This window comes from Pongo pygmaeus, chromosome 4, assembly GCF_028885625.2.
Source record: "Pongo pygmaeus isolate AG05252 chromosome 4, NHGRI_mPonPyg2-v2.0_pri, whole genome shotgun sequence".
Taxonomy (NCBI): domain Eukaryota; kingdom Metazoa; phylum Chordata; class Mammalia; order Primates; family Hominidae; genus Pongo; species Pongo pygmaeus.
The window spans coordinates 134,479,755-134,503,850 of NC_072377.2; the positions used below are offsets into that span (position 1 = coordinate 134,479,755).

At 34.0% G+C, this 24,096-nt stretch overlaps 1 protein-coding gene and 1 pseudogene across 7 annotated transcripts in view; both read left to right on the top strand.

Annotated features, from left to right (window-relative positions):
• CHSY3 (chondroitin sulfate synthase 3) overlaps window positions 1–24,096 on the top strand; it is a 297,300-nt gene that overhangs the window by 66,356 nt on the left and 206,848 nt on the right. The gene's annotated exons all lie outside the window — the stretch shown is intronic.
• LOC129037726 (U6atac minor spliceosomal RNA) lies at window positions 7,980–8,090 on the top strand (annotated as a pseudogene).

The following is a 24,096-nucleotide window of genomic DNA, read 5'->3' on the forward strand; positions in this document are numbered from 1 at the left end:
TAAGGTCAAAGTACTCCTTGTGTAGGGGCTCAACGTGTGTAGTGTTACCTCTGTCTAAAGCAATTTAAGAAGGCCATCATAAGCGATTTGACCATCTTCTATTTATATAACCAATTTAGAGTGGCAGAGTTGTAACAGAAAAAGATACTCAAAATCCAAAGCCCTTGTTTAACATCAGAATTCACTCCTTAACTGGCTTCAGTATCTTCATAAAATAAAAATAATGTACCTATCTCATAGACTCTATAGTTTAATGTGCCCATACCACATTTATATAGGGTGAGAAAGACTTTGAAGGAGGGAAGATGGAATTAATGGAGAGCCTTTTTACGTGTCTTAAGAGTCAGCATTTGATACAAGAGGAATCAAGTCATGTAAATAAGGACTATTTTCAAATGATTATACTTGATGAAAAGTCTTATGTGGAATACCATTTTAGATATGTGTATATAATATGCTTATCTTGTTTACTTTTAAATATCATTTTAAGAGAATTAAACACACTTATTTCTGTAAAATTGAAAAGTCATTTCTAACAGTTCTTTTTCCTGCTAAATATGGCATTTATTTAAAGATCTAATATTTACCAGTCACTGCTATGTGGTTCTCTGAAAACCCTCCTAATTATCTGTGAAAGCCAAATGTGATCTGAGCTTTCTTGGCAAAAGGATATTGACTTTCATTAAGACCGAATTGCAGTACAGACCTTTAAGCCTTTATCTGCATCTCATTAATTGGCATGTGATTTGGGAGAGTGGCTATTAATTATACAGAAGACGGTGAGTGAATAGAAAGGATCATTCAAAGGCAAACTATGCTTAAACCTGACCATGTCCACAGACATTATATACTTCATCTGGCAGTCATTAATTTTCCTAAGTGTTTGAAATCAGCCATAGTAAGGGTTTTTAAATGGCACATCTAGAAATAACATTAATGTCTAGATTTTTACAATTTAATTTACTGGTAAGTCACTTTTATTAAACTTGCATGAATTTTTGGTTGAAGTGGCAATAAGAGAGTATACATAATATGATACGCTACAGATCCATTTTTAATAACAAAATCTCTCTTCCGCTGACAATAAACTATGGTAGTGTAGTCTTCAAAAAATCCACTAAGTTAAAATAAAGTTTTCAAGCTAAAATAAAGATACAAGAAGAGACAATCCTCATACCTATCTTTAAGATGTCAGCAGGTAGATTGTGCCTTGTTAAATACATACTGTTGGGGAATCTAAATTATTCTTTCAATTCCATTAGAGTGATATCTCATAATATACTTTGATAAATCCACACATAAGAATAGACCAAAATGAACGTGCAGTTAACTTTATGTGAATTCCCTGTTTTCCGTTTTATCTGTGTAGCTAACATTTTTTAAATTTGAACATATATTTTCAAGTTGTCTCTTTTTCCAGAGAACACTTAAATCCATCTAATTGTTGCATTGAAAAATCTTGATCATTTTCAATATTAAATTTATTTTTATTAATGCAATTCAGCAAAAATATATTGAATATTGAGTACAAAATGCATTGTTCTACATTAAACCACTTAGATGGGGAGTTTGAAACTTGGTACTCTAACATTTAACTTGGGAGAAACAGAGTAGAGGATATTGATTCCACTGATGAGGTGAACAGTGTTTAGTCATCTCATCTGACTGGTTTCTCACTAGTTCCTTATGAATTTTGCTGTAACTGTAAAGGACAGGTGTTTCTCACACTTTGATGGGTCAGAAGCAAATGGAAACCAACAGTTTTGAATGAAGGTTTTTATTAAATGGTAAGCATACTGTTACAAGATCTCCCAGCAAATAGGCCAATGTGTGTTTAAAACACTTTTCTTCTTAAGATTATCCAGGCTCAAGGCAGTGTTTCCCAAAGTGCAGGCCACCAGTAGTCTACCTGCATCTGAAATATGTGGGGGTATTTATTAATGCAGATTTCTTGGCTCCACTCCACAGTTAACTGAGTCAGAATCTGTAGAAGTGGAGCCTGGGAATCTGTATGTAACACATTCCTTGGGGGAATTCTTAATCACTGACTTATTTTTCTGATGTTTTAGCTAGAATGGTTAATTTATGTGAAAAATGCTTATGATTAATGGATATCACATTATAGTTAAGTCAGCGTTGTTATGTATTGGTGTATATTCTACAGCGTTACTGTATCTTTGAAAAGAAATATCTGTGGGTCAATGGAAGTAAATTGATGCTGGTATGACAGCTCCTTTCCTATTTTCCTATAAAATGATACTTCAAAAAATTTACTTTACACCTAGACACACACACATGAAGTTAAGAGGTGACATAGCTAGGGTTAAATAAGTCGGTATAAGTTTGAGACCACATTTCTGGAAGCAATGAATATTCCAATATGTTTAAAGTAGTTGATACCACTTCCATTATCAATGTAATGATTTACTCATTAATGTTTAATATTAAGCATTACTTAATGTAATTAAATAGACCATGTTTTATGATGCATATTTTCTTCAACTAAACATTAGCTAATTGTAGTTAAGTCATTTAGTATACTGATTGCATGCTAAACACATTTTCTTGCTTTTTACAGACAATTAATTTGAAATACTGCATGAATATCAGTTATTTGCTTGTGACTGATCTCAAGCCTAAAAAGAAACTCTTTTCATGAAGTATTTAATTCAGTTATTTTTACACTCTTTACAAAGGATATGTAATTTCAAAGCATATGTAAATGGTTTTGCTAGATTGTTTGAAGAAATGGGTAGAAAAAATACTTTTCTCCCTGATCTGAAATAGGTTTATCTTTAATTCAGTGGTGGAATAATTTTGGTAAGGTTGTCTTAAGTGCCATTTCTACAATAATTGAAGGGTATCCAGAAATAGAAGCTTGAGAAAAATAGTTTACTTTAATTAATGCATTTAGGCAGTTTCTTTCTGTTGTATCAAAAATAAAATAAGGAACTTTTCAACCAAAATACTAGTGAAGCATTATGAACATATTTATTTGTTGAATAAATAAAATGAACTCTGTACTTCTTTCAATTTCTCCAAAATTCCAGGCTGTTTCCTGAACTGTGTTCTTGCCACATGCTGTCCCTGCTTGTAAAAGGCCACCCAAATCTGCAAAGCTGCCTCTTTCTCATTCTTTAGTTCCCCACTTGAAGGAGCTCCTCTCAGATCAGCCTTGCCTTACTACTACATTTAATGTAGATCTCCAAGTCAGCCTTTTGTTTGCTTCTTTCGTAAGACTTACTGAAATTGTTTTATTTGTCTGCTTACTCATTTCTTTTTTGTTTCCCACTGGGCTGTAAGCAACTTGAGATCAGAGAAAATGTTTGTCTTGTAAACATTTGCATCACCAGAGCCTAGCAGAATGCCTGGCACATAGTAGGTACTCAACATCTTTATTTGTTTGACTTTAGGGATGGATAGATGGATGGATGGATGGATGGGCAAACAGGGGGGTGGACAGAGGAACAGATTAATTAGATAGATAGATAGATAGATAGATAGATAGATAGATAGATAGATAGAAAGTGCTTTTGAGTTGAAAATGTTTACACAGAGAGAGATCTTAAATGAAGTGCTAGCATGGAATAATGCTTACATTTGATCAGTGGTAAGGAATAGATAAAAGTGTAATCACATTTATCTAAAGCATTTGAATGGAATAATCAGGCTAGAGAATTTTGTGGATTGGGTTGTTTTTCTGAAATGCTGTATTTCACTTACACTGTTGTGTTTAATTTGATTGATATTGTAGATGCAATTTTCTTTGTATAACTGAATAATTTTTCTCATACTTATAAAGAAGATGTGACTTGTGGGTAAATTTGATTAATAATGCTACCAGCTACTCTAGGCTATACAACTATGCTACCAGAAGCCATGCTGCCATTTGAATTTGGCAAATGTCCAAACCTGATGATATATGTGATAACATTGGGGAAACATGAGTTACTGTTTATAACTCTAAATTGTTATAGTTAAATATCAATCTAAATGTCTCTACTATGCCAGATAAACGTAAGGTTATAGCAGGTCTTTTCATAAAGCTATAATATTAAGGCTTATTATAGTATGTACCTATAAATGTATGCTCAGCCCATTCCTTGGTGTTCTATTTAAAAATATGTGAAACTATTTAGAAGAAAATAGTATATTTGGAATTCAAAGGACATGTACTGAACAGGATGAGGAGGTTGAAAGTGACAAGTTTTCAGGATTATTCTGTTATCTCATTTGTAATAAGATGGAAGCAACTCTGCATGTATTTTAATTTTAATAATAATGTAGGTAGTGTACATTTTACATTTGGTATAATTTTATAGTAAAAGTAGATATTCAATACATTAATTAGTCAAAATATGGTAAGTTATTTTAAGACAGATGCTGTTTTAAAGATATGAAATAATAATAATAAATAGGTTGGTTTCTAATTTTATTTCCATGCACTAATTTTATTAAAATAAATAAAATAATAAAATAATTTAATATTTATTTAGCTATGTAATTCTTCAGTCATTGGCTAACAAAAGATTTACATCAGAATACTATGTACTGTAAATTTAATTGCTTAGTACATTTTATTACCAGGTGCTGAAGTAGACAAGTTTTTAAAATTTCTGTCTTCACAGCAACTCTGTAAGTTAGTATCATTACCTCTATTTTACAAATGAGAAAATTGTGACTTAGGAAAGTTACTTGTCTAATGCTATATTGTTAAAAAGTTTCAGGGTCAAGTTTACCTACTTTCAAACCCCTAATGTGTTATATGGTATATCACATTGCTTATAAAAAATAGCTTTAGCCATGTAAAATAATATTCAGAGACATTATTAATGAGGGCTATATTTTTCATTTAGCCAATCAGCAAGCATTTATAGGGAGTGACCAGGCACTGAACTGAGAACTAGAGATAGTCTAAAATTAGACATGAGACTTGTCTCCAAGGACCTTACTGTTGTAAAGTGAGATCGTTGCTGGTGGCTGTAAATTTCTACACATGCTTGGATTCTACTGGGAATTCAGCTATGCTATTTTATACATCTCTTCATCTGTAGCTAATTCAAAAGTGTGAAAGGGCTGCTTCCCCTAGGGCAATTCTAACTGTGCCTTGTTTAACCAACAATGCACTAAATCATTCTATCAAGAGACAGACTTTCCCTTAAGAATCAGATTAGAGTTTTGACTGAATTCAGATAGGTAACTTGAACAAAAAGAACTTCAGTGTTAACTGTTATTTACAGATTAAGTCAAAATTATTTAGCATGACTTAAAAATTATGACATAACCAGTCCCCAAGTTTAAGAACATTACAAATTATCTCCAGATTTTCCACTCTGTCTAAATGGACCTTAGGGTTGCAGAAAGATAAAAGATGAAAAATCATGAGTGAGAAGGGGATGACTTGAAGACCCCTAACAGTTATTCCTGGTATGTTTCCCTTCCCACTTTCTATTTGTAGTATTCCAGGATGCAGTTATGCAAGCCCAGTTTAGTCCTCTCAGTCACATATAGATATATGTATGCATATGCTATATATGTCTATACATCCTATTATTTTTGTACAACCTAAAATTTTTGATGTTAATAGCCTTTTTTTCCCTAAGTAAAAGTCTTAATGTCTGTTTTAGGGACTCTCCAAGAAATCTGCATCATGAAAACAGCTACTGGCCTGATCTCTGCAGTGTGTGTGTGTGTGTGTGTGTGTGTGTGTGTGGTCTGTGTGTGTCTTGATGAATATGGGAAAATGCTCTGCAACTGAACCCTTAAGGTTAACTCCCCCACACCCACTCTCCTACTCACAAAGCTTTCAAAATCAGACCTATAATAGGCAAGAAATGAGTGGGGAAACCATCTTTATTTCTTTTCGAATATCTAATTCTGACATATTGACATCTTGAGTGCTGTCTATTGTTGCCTGTGTCTTAGTTTTGTGCCTTGCATCTTCTCATGGCTGTCTTCTCTGTTTCATAGGCCTATATTGCCTCCTCTGCTCTTTTCTCCCACGCACTGCCCTGTCCCTTCTTACTTGGTCTTTAGCCCACTGATGGAGTCTTGTGATGAGTCAATCATGCTTTTTCATCTCATGGTGAGTCTTATGCCTTGTGTTGCTCTCATATTGTGATTGTAACTCTCTCACATGATGCTCCTGCTCCTCTATCCCCTCAATAACTCTTTCATTAAATTGCTTTTTTGTGAGTTATCTTTTAGCTATGGTGTTTATGAAACCTTTGTGTCATAGATTCTACACTGATCATGTGTTATCAGGAATGTAGTCCTATCAGCCATGATTGTTGATTCACATTATATTATTCTATCCAAGATCATAAGCTTTCCAAAAAGAACATATTCTCATTTAATTTATTCTAATTTAATTACACTTTTTATGAAGAATTTCAGAGAATCTAGAATTCTATCCGTAGTGCTAACTTAGCCACCTCTAACTACATATTCAAATGAACTGAGAAAATTTTGCCTGTTTTTATGTGTCTGAATTATATTCTTGTATGACTAGCTATTTTATGCATATGAAGTTTTTTATTCGTATTCTAATGGATATAAAATGTTTCTTTTTGAATTGTTGCCATTTTTAAAGATAATTAAGTGCAATTCAGTTTCTTCAGAATTTCAAAATGATTATATACATATTTTCTCTCCCCAATACGCCCCACTGTTAAGTATGATTTGTTACAAATTTGCAGTAGTCTATATTGTCATTTTGTGAAATCTCCTTTCCTCAATTTTTACAGGCATTGCCTTGATTAAAGGCCTCATTACCTCTCCTAGAGGAATGATGAGCTGCATCCTCACAGTCCATCCCCTTAAAAAGTGATTGTTTCCACAGTAATCTTCTAAAAAAAGTATATCATTTTGGAGAAGTCACTTTTAGTCTTATAGTCCTTCAGTGTCTTGACAAAACCCAGACTCCATAGCAACATCTGCCCCTGCTTACTTTCTCAATAGAAATTATCCCACTGTTTATAAACCTCAAACTACTTGTGTTTTCTTCTAGAATGACATGCTATTACACAACCTCATGATTTTTCATAAGTTGGCTCCTAGGTCTGCAGTGCTCTTATTCTGATTGTCAGTCTCTTGTCTCCCCTGCATTCTTAATAGATTGACCACCCCTGAACTTTCTATAATTGTAAAAATAGCATATTATCCCAAATAACTGAATATGAAAAATCATAATTTCATCAAGTCTATTTTGGGGCAAATGAGATTTCCTAGCACATAGCTTATTTCTAATAGCCCATAATTGGAAGGGATGCCTTTGAGCTGATAAGGCCCTTTACACTGATCTGGTTACATTGCTGCTTGGTCCTCCTGGTGAATCATGTAAAAGGGATGGAATGTGCCAGTCTGGCTGTGCAGATTATCACCATAGAAAGGATAACTCAACTGACCCTTCTGTGGGCTTACCCTGACTTGGTGATACTGCGACTTTAATATGAGTTAGACCAGTCAGAAGAACAGTAATTCCAACTGGAATATATAAAATGTGTTTATACTCACCCCTACCCCCAGTGCCCTTAATGTAGTTTCTCTTGCTAATCTTTGAAGGAAGATCTAAAACACTGGAATTCTTTGTCTCCGCTAAAAATCAAAAATTACCATGGTCGAGAAAAAAAAGCAAGAGCCCCTATGTACTTATAGTTCCTCAAGGCTGTCAAGTGTGGTTGGGTTGCTGGTGCTCTCCACAATTCTAGAGGAACTTCATGGCACAGTTGTAAGGGCTGGTGCAGAGAATGAGATTCGGGAGCAGAAAGTTGTGCACAGATTTCCTTTACTGGATGTCAAGGTGGGCAGCACAGCACATTGAAAATGTCACATCTGATTTTACAGATTTCAGGACACCATAGAATGTCTGTTTTTTTATCTGTAGAAAGGATCTAAATTGATTTTTACACGAACATATATTATTTGTGTAAGCTATGGTGTAGAGAAGTAACATTAATCATATTTAAAATCTAAGACTAGTGTTGTATGAAAGGAGAGAAGGTTAGCACTCCCCTTGACAAGGATGGAAGAGGCCCTTGGGCCTGACAACACACATACGCAAGGACAAAAAACCAAACACCGCATGTTCTCACTCATAGGTGGGAATTGAACAATGAGAACACATGGACACAGGAAGGGAAGCATCACACACCGGGGCCTGTTGTGGGGTGGGGAGAGCGGGGAAGGATAGCTTTAGGAGATATACCTAATGTTAAATGAAGAGTTAATGGGTGCAGCACACCAACATGGCACATGTATACATATGTAACAAACCTGCACGTTGTGCACATGTACCCTAAAACTTAAAGTATACTAAAAAATAAATAAATAAATAAATAAATACAATCTAAGACTATTAGTTTTGTTACCTCGGATACAATTATAGTAGCATCTACTCAGAACTTTAGTTTTCAAACTATATGTAATTATTATTTTAAAATGATTACTTTACAATTTATGACATTACAAAATGACTTATCGTTGACCTTCAATTTCTGAAGGAAGTAGCAAGTTGAAGAACACAAAGCATTGATTGAGAGATGACTGTCCTAATTTTTGATGTTAATACAATATTTTAATACAATAATGAATTATTAGTTACTTCATATGTAACAAAAGTACCTCTAGAAATTTGACTAAGATGGTTAAATATAAAACTTAAATAGAAAGTGCTTTATCTAATGTGATTATTTGATTTTTTAAATTTTATAAACCATTTTTGACATATATTACAATATGTAATTCTGTGAATATTCGAATAATATTTGATGTGTTCCACTTAGGATAGTCAAGAACCAAGGTAATGGAAAAATTTCTCTTAAGCCATCTTTACTACGGAATTTCTGTTTGGTGATGATGATGGTGACAATGATGGCATCATAGTTATGTATGAAATTTGAACTCATATTATGGACAGGTCAGTCCTCTTAAGTATTTTGTATAGGGTTGTTGCATGGATAAAATGAGATAGTTTATGTGGTAGGAGTCATCATTTTTCTCTTTATATGGGCAAGGAGACTGATGCATGGAGAGTTGAAGTAACTTGTACAGATCAGTAAGTGGTTGTGTTCGGAGTTTCATCTTAGCTGTTCTGACCACATTCTGTGTTCTTCTGTGTGAAAAATAAATAAAAATAAATTAAAATAAAACCAGTCTTATTCAAGAAGATCGGCTGTTTTGCTTTCACCCTACTTGATACGATAGTTGGTTGAAAATGTCTATATCCTTAGATCCCCACAGACCCCACAGATGTGAAAAATGAGTAGTGGAGTTCTCTCAAAGAAGAAATATGTGGTCAATTAGGACCTAGAATCAGTCTTTGATGAACTGGAAGTTGCCCGGATAGGCAGAAAATTCATAAGAAATCCTAGAACTTGGCCTCAAAGACTATCCATGGCAATTTAAGTAGCTGAATGAACAAAATCTGAGTCCAAAGTGAAGAGCTAAGTTAAAAAGAAACCAGTTAATAAATAGGGATTTGCCCTCCATAACCAATCTCACCTTGGTTTCATAGATAATATCCCAGTAAATGTGCACAGATATTTACTGTAACAGAGTGTCCACCTAAAAATACAGTGGATTGTGTTAGGACGCTAGAATAAAATGTTATAAAAGGGAATGACTGAATGAAGGATATCTGAGAACCTTTCCTTTTCTTGAATTTGTATTCCTTTAGGAGTATTTAATATAGAACTTCCTGATTGGAAGACTTACATATACCTAAAAAGCTCTTCACATTTAATATTATATATTTTTTAAATGGCGGGATTTTTGGCTGTGTAGGAACTGGCTACTCTGGCATTTTTACTCATGATGAAGAAAACTCTAGTAATCCAAAAAACATTTATTAAAAAGAGAGTTAAATAAAGCACATTGTTTTTCTTATGACAACCTCTGTCTGGGGGGTGGTTCACTTGAGCAGTTCATAAAATATGTCTAATGCTTTGCTTTGTTAAGACAAAGCAACTTTCTTGTTTATGACATGCAGAGAAGACATATATATATATATGATATTACTATGTAGAAGATGTTCATTTTTTAAGTTTTGCTTTGTTTATTTCAATACTAGCCTAAAATTTTCATTTAATTGAATGGCTACTATATAAGGCACTTCCTGCTAGGTGTTTTACATTTTATACCTCTAATCTGAAAAATAACCTTACGGTAGAAATTATTAACCCTTCTTTACTTAGAAGAAAGTCAGAGCTCACATAGTTTTGGGTAAAGGGATGGGTTCCAAAGGTCCAAATGGCATGAAGGCAATCCAAACCTGAATCTCTGTGCCCCAAAGGTCACACACTATTCATTACATCACACTGGCTCCCAAGGACAAAATGAATCCAAAGATAGGTATTTCAAGGATAGGTATATTTTCAATTACTGATTAGCAGCACAGTTATAAAGCATAAGCAATCCTTTAAGAACAATGCTTTATTTGGGAACAGATTACTTGGGACTATCTGAACCCTTATGAATCCTTGAAAATCACCACTGTGGCAGCTCAAAACAAAGCAGTCTTTTGTACACATAATATATCTGCATTACATAAGTTGAATGTATATTTGTCTAATGTCACCCAAAGTTAGCTTATCTGTAAGATGGTTTTTAAGATGTAGGAAGATAATAACTAAAATGTGCTCATGATTCATTAAAATATACTTTAAAAGAATGAGATGAGCATAGCATTGAACGAGGTATCCCATTTCAATGGTAATTATTTCCCTTGAGTTAATTAAATAGTCTTTTATTTAGGGGAAAATTAAAAAGTAAAAAATATCAAGTTTTATCATGGCCATAAAGCTGTCAAAATAGTAATGGTGAGATTATCTGTACTACAGTTTTAATTTAAAGTAAATCTTTTAAGCAAATATGTATGGAAATATTAAGTCATTTTCCTGATTTTGACTTGCTCAGTATGACCATTATAAATATAAGAAGTAAAAAATAAAAAAAAAAAACTAATAGCTTACTTCAGAACAGCAACAACAAAAATAAAGCATAGATGGATTTCTGAGTGGAGATTTTAACAAAGCAGAACTGAAAGAAATCAGTCTGAAACTTTCACCAGAACCCCTCTGCATTTTTTCTTTCTCAGTTTCTGTTGTGCTTCTTTTTCACAATCTTCTGCCTTTCTAGAAAGTAAATGTGTTAATTAATTACTTATATAGGAGGTTTACAATGCTGTGAATTAAATGTTAACATAATTTATTTTTAGGTATCCCTTTAGTTCTGAGCTTAGAGTACTAATTATTTTGTTGGAATTTTGGTTATATTTTGCTTTTGAAAAAAAGATGGTCACAATTCGCTTCCAATGACATTTATGAAGTAATATTTATGGTATGTCTTTGATTTCAAAACAGTTTTAACTTAAAATATCTAATATAAATGATTCATTTTAGTCATATCTGTTATTTAATATCCAGTATTTTGCCAATACAAATTATGCTAATGAGTTTTTAATAGCTTCATTCATATTTGTCCTTAAGTTGGAGATGTACAAATACATATTTTACATATGTACACATGAGCACTTTAAAATATGTAAATATACAGCTGTTTTGAATGCTCTTACAATTAACATGCAGTTTAACAGAACTTTGAACACCTGCTGCATCTTATGTTCTATATTCCTTACTGTGTGGATACAAAGATGAATTACAAACAGTTCTTGAGATCAAGGACTTTCCAGTATATCATATGTATTTTTATGTACAAATCATAATGAAGATAAGCCTATAATGTTGATGGAATGTGTCACTGACAAATGAGTATTTTGCCTTTTCTTTAATAATTTATATAAATTTTCTACAGTGAGTATATGTTATCTCAGTTTATCTAAATATATAAAAGTATTTTAATCTACCCAAAAAAGGAAATATAAGTATATTTGATAATTTATATTTCCAGATACTTAGCTTCCCAACTGAAACTGTAATTATTTATTTATACTAAATAATTAAGAAGCCTTAATTAGCATTATACTGTCATCAGAAAAATTGGTACTAATTGGCCGGGCGCGGTGGCTCACGCCTGTAATCCCAGCACTTTGGGAGGCCGAGGTGGGCAGATCACGAGGTCAGGAGATTGAGACCATCCTGGCTAACACGGTGAAACCCCTTGTCTACTAAAAATACAAAAAAATTAGCCGTGTGTGATGGTGCGCGCCAGTAGTCCCAGCTACTCAGGAGGCTGAGGCAGGAGAACGGCGTGAACCTGGGAGGCAGAGCTTGCAGTGAGCAGAGATCGCGCCGCTGCACTCCAGCCTGGGCGAGAGAGTGAGACTCCGTCTCAAGAAAAAAAAAAAAAAAAAAAAAAAAAAGAAAAATTGGTACTAATTTGTCAGTAACGGTGTAATTCAGAAGTTAATCTAATGAAGAAAATATTACACTGAAAAGTTAAAATTGTGAGGTTTAAAAAACTGACAAGATTTGTGGCTTTTTATTTACTAAATATTCATTGTATGATATAAAGTTTTTAAACTTTTCAACTCATAACAAGTGGTTCAATTAGAGATTCTGGCCTTCCTTTTTTTTAAAGACTATTTTTAGAGCAGTTTTTTCTTCACAGTGGAATTGAGATTTCCCATGTATCTCCGACCTCTACAGGAGCATAGCCTCCACATTATCAACATCTCTCACCAAAAGGTACATTTGTTACAATCGATGAGCCTAAATTGACACTTCATAATTACCCAAAGTCTATAATTTACCTTAGGGTTCACTCTCAATGTTGTACATTCTATGGGTCTGAACAAATGTATAATGACATGTATTCATCCTTATTGTATTTTACAGAGTACATTATAAATATCCTCTGCACTTGAACTATTCATCCTCTATCCGCCAGTCTCTGATAACCACTTATCTTTTTACTGTTTCCATAGTTTCGCCTTTTCCAGAATGTTCCATAAAGTACATAACCTTTTTAGCTTGGTTTTATTCACTTAATAATGTGCATTTAAGATTCTCCTATGTCTTTTAATGACGTAATAACTCATTTCTTTTAATGATAGATAATATTTCATTTCCCTGATATATACCTCATTTTATCCATTCACCTAATGAAAGACATCTTGATTGCTTTTAAGTTTTGGCAATTATGAATAAAGCTGCTGTAATCATCATTGTGCAGGTTTTATATGGACATACGTTTTTAACTCCATAGGGTAAATACTACAAAGTGTGATTGCTGGATTGTATGGTAAAAGTATGTTTAGCTTTGTAAAAAATCACCAGCCTGTCTTCTTAAGTAGTTATACCATTTTGCACTCATCCCAGCAGTAAATGGGAGTTTCTGTTGCACCACGTCCTTTCAGAATTTAGTGTTATCAGTGATCTGGATTTTGGTATGTAGTAGTATCTCATTCTTGTTTTAATTTGTATTTCCTAATGATGTATAATGTGGAGCATATTTTCACATTTGACATTTCATTCACATTCATTTCACATTTCAGATGCTTATTTGCCATCTATCTATCTTCTTTGGTGAAGGGTCTGGTGAGGTCTTTGACCCATTTTTGAATCAAGTTGTTTGTGTTCTTATTGTTGTGTCTTAAGTGTTCTTTGTATATTTTAGGTAACAGTTCTTTATCAAATGTGTCCTTTTCAAATATTTTCTCCCAGTATGTGACTTGTCATCTCATTTTCTTAACATTGCCTCTCACAGAGCATAAATTTTTAAATTTATCAAAGTCCAGCTTATCAATGATTTCTTTTATTGATTGTGTCTCTAGTGTTGTATCTAAAAGGTCATCACCATACCCAAGGTCGTCTAGGTTTTCTCTTATGTTACCATTTGGGAGTTTTGGAGTTTTGTGTTTTACATGGAATTCTAGGATTCACGTTGAGTTAACTGTGTGAAGAGGATAAGGTCTGTGTCTAGATCCATGTTTTCATATGTGGATGTCCAGTTTTCTAGTACCATTTGTTGAAAAAACCATGTTTGCTATATTGTACTGCCTTTGCTCCTTAGTCAAAGATTGGCTGGGCGCATTGGCTCACACCTGTAATCCCAGCACTTTGGGAGGCCGAGGCGGGCGGATCACGAGGTCAGGAGATGGAGACCATCCTGGTTAACACGGTGAAACCCCGTCTCTACTGAAAATACAAAAAAAAAAAAAAATAGCCGGGCGTGGTGGCGGGCGCCTGTAGTCCCAGCTACTCGGGAGGCTGAGGCAGGAGAATGGCATGAACCCGCGGGACGGAGCTTGCAGTGAGCCGAGATTGCGCCACTGCACTCTGTCCTGGGCCAAAGAGGGAGACTCCGTCTCAAAAAAAAAAAAAAAAAAAAAAATCAGTCTACTATATTTATGTGGATCTATTTCTGAACTTTATTTTGTGTTTCATTGGTCTGTAATATTTGTCTTTCCTGCTGCCAGTACCACACTGTCTTGATTACTGTAGCTTTATATTGAATTATTTTATTATATTCTGCAACCTTGCTATAATCATTTATTATTTCCAGGATTTTTTCAGTATTTTTGGATTTTATGCAGATGATCATGTCATCTGCAAATAAGGACAGTTTTATTTTTTCCAAATCTACATACTTTTAATTTTTTTTTATTTTTTATATTTAATTTTGGAAACAGGGTCTCACTTGGACACCCAGGCCGGAGTGCAGAGGTGTGATCATAGTTCGCTGCACCCTCGGACTCCTGGGCTCAAAGAATCCTCTCACCTCAGCCTCCTGAGTAGCTGGAATTACAGGTGCGAGCCACCATGCCTGGCCAAATCTGTATACTTTTTATTTTCTTTTCTTCTTGTCTTAGCAGAGTCCCGGCATGCTACTGAAAAGCGATGGAGCGAGGGCATATCCTTGCCCTGATCTTAGTGGGAAAGCTTTGAGTTTCTCATCACTATGTATAATGCTAGATGTGGGTTTTTTTGTAGGTATTCTTTATCAAGTAGAGTAAGTCCCCCCCTTTTCCTAGTTTACTGAGAATTTTTGTCGTGAATGAGTGTTGAATTTCATCAAATGCTTTTTCTGAATTTAATATAATCATGCAATTATTCTTCTTTAACCTGTTGATGTGCTAGATTACATGAATTGATTTTTTAATGTTGAACCAGCCTTGCATGCCTGAGACAGATATGAATTGGTTGTGGCATACAATTCTTTTTATACATTGTTGACTTTGATTTGCTGGCTTGTCTTTTAATAGGATTTGAGTACCATGCATATTTTTTACTTTGGCAACATGTTTGACACTTGCTGTTAGGTTCTTTATAATAAATATACTATTCATTTATGTGATAGAAATTCAGTCTTCACTGATTCTTGTCCTCACATCTTTCTATATATAAAACTATATTATTCCAATGTAAAAAAATAACACACACACAAAAAAGCAACCCATCAATGAACTCTACTCTAAAATGGTTGCCTTGGTTTTCCTTATAATTGCAATTTTTTTTAACGTAAGAGAAACAAAAAATTCATTTCCGTTATCCATCTATTCCATGTAAATTTGAACACATTCTTTTATTCATTTTTTTCCCTTTCATGAAAGTGGAATAATATTGTAAGAGCAGTTACATAATTTGATCAAAATTTGTGTCTTGAATTGTTAGTTCAGCATGTAATTTTCTTTTGTACAATTCAGAACTATGTTTTTTTAAAGGGTAAAGAACAGGTACTATATTTAACACCATATCTTTCATTCAGCTTTCCTAATATATTCTAATAGCCTCATTAAATACAAATATAAATTAAACATTCAATTTCAAGGCTTTAAAATTATGTTAATTTAATTAAAGAAAGTATCAAAAGCGGCACTCATAGAAGTTATATAAAAACTGAGATAAAATTCAGTGGAAGTATATTATTTTAGCTTTTGATTTAAAAATGAAGTTTATTTCACCTGTTAATTATGTTTTTTTATCTAATAGAAAGGGAGAGTGATAGCTACTTAGCAAAGCAGCTTTAAGAATTACATAAACAAATATACATAAAAGTCTTAGTAGTACCTTGCATACAGTAAATGCTCAATACATGGTGGTGTTTATTTATAGTTAATGTTCTTGATAATTTTGTGTTTGGGATTTAATCTTATATTTTATAATTAAGCTAACCAGTTTGTAACTTTCCATGTTGTAATGAAGCATAATACTTGTTTCAAACAAAAATTGAGTTTCTTAGTTATTCTTTGAAAAACACTGTATATCTACTGTTAAAAAATTATAGTGTAATTGATGATGTTTGTATATTTTAACTTGTGTCTTTGCTTCACCTCTCTTCTCTTCATTTATCAACCCAATAACTATTTGTAGAATAGGGAGATTAAATCTCTACACTTTCAGTGTCTTGTTCAGGTCTCTTTTAGTGCTGTGGCAGTGGTAATTCTTTAATATTTACACTCACAGAGACAGTGTGATTAGGTCAACATAATTTTTTTCATGGTGTTCTTTGTCCTCCTACATCCATATTTGTCAACATTCCTCATGGTATAAGCAATCAATGTAATACATTACTTATTATGAAATAAAATGTTTATAATGTATCCCATTTTCAGAAGCATTTTTTTCTACTGTGTACACTTAGATTAAGCTTAAATATTCTTTGATCTCTGAAGAAATTGAAGAAAGAGAGCTCTTCCTTTTCATTCTTCTCTGATATGGGCCATGAATGATTTAGTTTAACACATATTTATGGAGCACCAACTACATGCCAAGAGAGAGGGTAGATGCTAATGATAGAACTATGAAAACTGCCTTTAGGATGCTCAGGTACATACAAACTCATTTCAATGTAGTTTATTAAGTATTAAGATCAATGTATGCATAAAATATGAGGGGAATTGAGTATCAGAGAAGCATTTAATCCAGCTTCCAGAAAATGAATTCAGCCCAAACAACCCATTTTAAGGTAGAATGGTAATTATATGTAGAATTACATCTGAATTATCATGAAATTCTTTGGTCATCAGTAAAGATGCACTTGTGATCATAGTAATTCTCTGAATATTGAACAAAACATCCTAATGCATTTTAGCAAAAAATTTTAATTGTAGTAAACAAGGAGTGTTATCTGATGATTAAGTGGAAATTTCACCAGAAACCTCATATATTTTCATTTTCCAACTTTTAGGTTCAAGATGTACATGTACAAATTTGTACGTGGGTAACTTATGTGTTGCAGGGGTTTGATGTATAGATAATTTCATTACCCAGGTAATAAGCATAGTACCCAATAGGTAGTTTTTCAATCCTTACTCTCCTCCCAACCTCTACCCTCAAGTAGGCCTCAATGTCTGTTGTTCCCTTTGTATTGATGTGTACTCAATGTTTAGCTCACACTTATTAGTTAAAACATGTGGTACTTGGTTTTCTATTCCTGTGTTAATTCATTTTTGATAATGGCTTCCAGCTCCATCCATGTTGCTGCAAAGGATATGATCTCATTCTTTTTTATGGCTGTGTAGTATTCCGTGGTGCATATGTACCACATTTCTTTATCCAGTCCACCATTGATGGGAATATAGGTTGATTCCACATCTTTGCAACAGTCAGCACTGCTATGACACACACATTGATGTGTCTTTATGATAGAACAATTTATATCCCTTTGAGTATATGCCCCGCAATGGGATTGCAGGGTCAAATGGTAATTCTATTTTAAGTTCTTCGAGAAATCTCTAACTGCTTTCCAAAGTGACTGAGCTAATTTACATTACCCCAGAACTGTATGTGTTCCCTTTTCTTTGTTATCTTGTGAACATATGTTATTTTTTCACTTTTTAGTAGTAGACATTCTGACTGGTGTGAGATAGTATCTCATTGTGGTTTTTATTTGCATTTGCCTAATGATTAGAAATATTGAGCATTTTTTCATACACTTCATGGTTATGTATATGTCTTCTTTTGAGAAATGCCTTTTCATGTTCTTTGCCCATCTTATAAAGTGGTTGTTTGTTTTTTGCTTGTTGATTTGTTTAAGTTCCTTGGAAGTTGTGGATATTAGACCTTTGAGGAATGCATAATTTCCAAATAATTTCTCCCATTCTATAGGCTGTCTATTCATGCTGTTGATAGTTTTGTTTTGGCTATGCAGAAGCTGTTTAGTTTAATTAGGTCCCACTTGTCAATTTTTGGTTTTGTTACGATTGCTGTTGTAGTCTTCATCATGAAGTCTTTGCCAGGGCTAGTGCCCCAGATGGTATTTCCTAAGTTTTCTACTAGAGCTTTTATAGTTTTAGGTTGTACATTTAAGCATTTAATTAATCTCGAGTTGGTTTTTTAAAATATGGTGAAAGCTAAGAGTCTAGTTTTAGTCTTCTGCATATGGCTAGCCAGTCATCCCAGCAACATTTATTGAATAGTGAGTCCTTTCCCCATTGCTTGTTATTGTCAGCTTTGTTGAAGATCAGATAGTTATAGGTATGTAGCTTTATTTCTGGGTTCTCTAACCTGTTCTACTGGTCTGTGTGTCTGTTTTTATGCGAGTATCATGTTGTTTTGGTTACTCTAGCATTGTGGTATAGTTTGAAGTCAAGTAGTGTGATGCCTCAAGCTTTGTTCTTTTCAGTTAGGATTCCTTTAGTTATTCGGGCTTTTTTTTGGTTCCAAATGAATTTTTGAATTATTTTTTCACGTTCTGTGAAAAATGTCATTGGTAGTTTGATAGGAATAGCACTGAATCCGTAAATTCCTTTGTGCAGTATGGCCATTTTAACGCTATTGATTCTTCCTATCCATGGGCATAAATGTTTTTCCATTTCTTTGTGTCATCTCCGACTTCTTTGAGCAGTGTTTTGTAATTTGTATTGTACTGATCTTTTACCTCCCTGGTTAGCTGTATTCCTAGGTATCTTCTTCTCTTTGTGGCTTTTGTGAATGGGATTGTGGTCTTGATTTGTCTCTCAGCTTGGACATTATTGGTATATAGAAATGATACTGATTTTTGTACATTGATTTTGTATCTTGAAACTTGGCTGAAGTTGTTTATCATATCCAAGAGCCTTTGGGGAGAGACTATGGGATTTTCTAGGTATAGTATCATAGTATCATATTATCTGCAAAGAGAGATGGTTTGACTTCCTCTCTTCCTATTTGGATGCCTTTTATTTCTTTCTTTTGCCTAATTGCTCTAGACTTCCAGTACTATGTTGAATAGGAGTCATGAGAATGGGCATCCTTGTCTTGTTCCAGATCTCAATGGGAATGCTCCCAATTTTTGCCCATTCAGTATGCTGTTGGCTGTGGTTTTGTCATAGATCACTCTTATCATTTTGAGGTATGTACATTCAGTGCCTAGTTTATTCAGGGTTTTTTAACATGAAGGGATGTTGAATTTTATCTAAAGCCTTTTCTGTATCTATTGAGATGATCATGTGGTTTTTGTTTCAGTTCTGTTTGTGTGATGAATCACAACTATTGATTTGCATATGTTGAACCAACCTTGCATTCCAGGAATAAAGCCTACTTGTATGTGGTGGATTAGCTTTTTGATGTGCTCCTGGATTCTATTTGCAATTACTTGTTGAGGATTTTTGTATCATTGTTCATCCAGGATATTGGCCTAAAGTTTTCCTTTTTCATCATGTTTCTGCCAGGTTTTGCTATCAGAATGATGCTGGCCACATAGAATGATTTAGGGAGGAATCCCTAAATCATTTAAAAATACTAGCATGATTAGTTTATTAACATTTTCAACACTATCAGAAAAGGTTGCTTTCCTTTATTTTATTTGTTTATTTATTTCTTGAGACAGGGTCACACTCTGTCACCCAGGCTGGAGTACAGCGGCATGTTCTTGGTTCACTGCAGCCTCCATCTCCCAGGTCCAAACAATTCTCTTGCCCCAGCCACCCAAGTAGCTGGGATTACAGGCATGCACCACTGCGCCCAGCTAATTTTTGTATTTTTTGTAGAGACAGGGTTTTGCCATCTTTCCCAAGCTGGTCTCAAACTCCTGAGGTTAAGCAATCTGCCTGCCCTGGCCTCCCAAAGTACTGGGATTATAGGAGTCAGCCAATGTGTCCAGCCACAAGTTTTCTTATTAACGACTTTTCTTTGACTAAAAACAAATTGAACAAAGTTGAAAAAGAGATATCAAAAAATTATAGCAATATTTTTGTTAATTTTATAATTTTTTAAATTAACTCAAAATTTGGTTTCATTAAAGTTCCTTTTTCTGTGAAGTTCAGTGGCCATATTAGACCTTGATATTTAGAAAAATGAAAATATTAAAATAGAGAACAGAGAAAACAAAGATTTCATTACTACCCTAGAATTCAGCTTGGTGGTGGAAGGAATTGTGTTCATCAGTTTGTTCATAAAATTCTGTAGGCCATATGGAGAAGATTAAATGTTATGTTATTGGTAGAACTATGTGGAAAATTAGAGAGGACACACTATATAAAAGTAAAACATTTCTCATTTAATTTACAGTACTAGAGAATGCCAAATGCTGTCCTTGTTGTATGAATTAGGTACAAAATGTTTATTATGACATTTTTAAACAGAACTTAGGACACATTCCGTGTAATTAATAACAGGAGATGTTTCTTAATTCATGATATCAACTCCTTTATAAGCATATTTTGGAGATTATCTTTTAATTAAAATATACCATACTTCTAGCATAGATGTAAATCACTCATGTTTAAAGGAATGACTTCTACAGGGTGATATGATCTCATTCAGAGATACTAGAGCTTTGGTACTGTTCTGTAGGTTGGTTTTAGTTTCCTTCAAAACAAGATCACATTGTTAAATTTTATTTCCATAACTTGCTCATATGTGTAACATGGCATATTTCTGTCTTGTATTAGTTGACTATAAATTTAATAAAATAATAGCTGGCCAGTAGAAAAAAATAAGCAGAAATATCTTGAGAAGAAGCGTATTCCATTTGGACTGTTTTGTTTTTTCATACTAAATATGTTGGAAAAGTTTCTGATTTTTCTCGCTGCAGTTGTGGCTCTTAAGTAATTTATTTTGATTTACCATGAAGATCATATTATGACTGCCTATTTCAAATCATTCTTAAAGTCTTTCTGTTTTTCTTGCAGTGTGCCATGATATTTATAAGTATTAAAATTTTTTAGGCACCTGAAATAATCTACAGATATGCTTGTGTAGTGAACCAAGAAATGCGATAAAATGAATGCATAGGACACTTATAGACATAAAAGGACATTTGCTTCAAAATGGCATTTGTACTCAGGGTTAAAAACAGGTTATTTTCCTGGCCCAGAGAAATGTACTCTCTTTACAATGACGTATTGTTCCCTGAATTTGGATGAGTAATGGCACCAGAGCCATTTTACATGTGAGTACAGATCTCTTAGATTCTTTTAATCCTGTTTAATCACTCAGGTGATGAGTATGCAGAATGAAAATATTTTTGATAAAAGGCATAGCTCATTCATCTAAAAAGTTATCAATGTTTTCTTCTACCTTCCTTACAAAATACCTTTTCAGAAACAGACCTATTTATAAACACTGGTAAAGAATCAGACAGTGGTAAGGACTGTCATGAAGCCCCACTCGCTGTCATGGTGTCTTCTAGACATATATTTTTCTTGATGATAGTAAAGGTTGGCCTCTTCCATTTCAGAGCACACAAACAAATCTAATCAGGAGTTCTTATCAGTTGTGTTCACTGCTATATCCTCATCCCCTAAAACAGAGCCTAGCACATAGTAGGCACTCGGTAAATATTTCTGAATGAATGAATGAATATATTGTGCAATAGTATTCTATTAGAGCTGTCACTTGTGTGAGTCAGTTTTTATTAGATCATTGGGCTAATCAAGTCAAAGATATAATCATGTGAAGCTGCTGACTTTTTAAGAGAGAACTCTCTGGTCTTTTGCAATATTTTATTATTTTAACCTAAAATTTTCTAAAATGTGATTTTTCTAGAAGTATAAGTTCATGCTGTAGAATTTAAAGCTGAGAAGGACCTTAAAACCTGTATTTCTGTACCAACATCATCAGAGGGGCCCATTTGTCTTCCTCGAAGAGCAACTTGGAATACTTTCTATACTGCTTCACATCTGGCATATGTCTTCAGAAAGCTGTATTCCAGTAAGGGATGCCTCTAGAATAAAAGGAGGTACACAGTGAGAAATTTTGTAAAGTATTCTTTGCTTAGTTCCTGTCTTAGTTTGTTTATGCTGCTATAACAGAATACCACAGACTGGGCAATTTGTAACAAACAGAAACTTATTGGCTGACGGTTCTGGAGGCTGGAAAGTCCAAGATCAAGAGGCTGCCATTTGCACAGCCTTCTTACAGGGTCATCCCATAGAGGAAAGGCAAAGAGGATGAGAGAAAGCAAGAGGGCAACAAACTTGTTCTTTTTTTTTTTTTGAGACAGAGTTTCGCTCTTGTTGCCCAGGCTGGAGTGCAATGGCGGGATCTCGGCTCACCGCAACCTCCGCCTCTGGGGTTCAAGTGATTCTCCTGCCTCAGCCTCCCAAGTACCTGGGATTACAGGCATGCGCTACTGCCCCAGCAAATTTTGTGTTTTTAGTAGAGACTTGTACTTTTATAAGGAAACCATTCCCATGGTTTTATTATTAATCCATTCTTGAGGGCCTCACCCAGGCCTTAACACCTCCCATTAAGCCTCACTTTCCAACACTGCTGCATTGGGAATCAAGTTTCCAACATATGAACTTCAAAGGACACTTTCAAACCATAGCAGTTCCTTTCTGCTAAATTAGCTTGACAAGTGGTTGCTTAAAAACACGACTTGCAGCGTTTGTCCCAACTCTGCCATCTGCTAACTTTCCGATGTTGGGCAAATTATTTAACTTCTTGATGCCTCAGGTTATCATTCATAAAATGGTGATAATTATAGTGCAAGCTTCATAGTATTAATATTACTTTGGTAATTTAATGAGCAGGGTTTAGGAGTCTTATTCTGTAAACAGATAGTAAATACTTCAGGCTTTGTATGCCATGTGTTACCTCTGCACTACTTAACTCTATTGTGTCATACAAGCAATATAGGTAATCCATGAATGAATTAATATGGCTCTGTTCCAGTAAAACTTTATTTACTTAAACAGACATTCCAGGAGCTGAGGTTTGTGGACCCCTGGTCTAAAATATTGCTTAGTAGATAATCAAGTTAAAAATGATTAAATCTTTTATTCCCTTTTGAATTTTTTTTTTCACTTAACGTATCATGGATATACAGAATTCTTCAATGTACTAAAAAAACACACTGTATGTTTGCAAATCTAATTTTTTAACAAAAATACAGATTTATTATAATATAAAAGAATGTCTAAAAACTTCTGGTAGCAAATCCTTAAATTAATCAAGGGATAGGATTAGAAAATGTTTTTAAAGGAATGTAAATGGAATAGGTTTAGGATAGGTTTCAGGGCACTCAATGATGTGTTTCAAATCAAGCAGCTGGGAAGCATCAGGAATGGGGCTGAAGTGGTGTGAGTGAGTGTGTGTATGTGTGTGTGTGTGTGTCCTGCTGTCTAGTCTGTGGCCTTTTTACCTGTCAATCATCCATACTGTAATTGAATTTAGAAAGTATATTTACCTCCTGGTCATACAGAAATTGAATATAAAGCAATATGTATTTGTGAAGATGGATAGGTAATATATTAACAAACCCAAATTTTTATTTTATAGAACTTAACTACACTGTCTGGTTGTATTAATGCTAGAAATATTATTCCAGTAGCATTTATATCAGAGTTTGATGACTTCAATCAAATTCTATCCATTTATATAGTAGTAGATTATACTTATATTCAATTATTTCTTAGTTAATTTTTCACTTTATTCATTCATTTAGCAATAATTTGTTGAATACCTTCCCTAGGGTAGAATCTGAGAGTGACAATATGAAAAAACATAGTTCCAGGGATCAAGAAGTTTATAGTAGAATAAGGATAATAGAGAAGCAGTAAGGTGGTAACATGATGGTTGACAAAAGTACCATAGAAGGACACCCAGGGGGTTGTGAATCTACAGAGCACATAACCCAGCCTATGTGACACCTAGGCTAAGAGGTGACACCTAGGCTAAGAGGTGACACCTAGGCAAAGACCTAGGTGTCAGAAGTTATTGTTAGCAAGTTTAAGGATGCCAGGTAACCATTTTAGACAAATAGGGCACC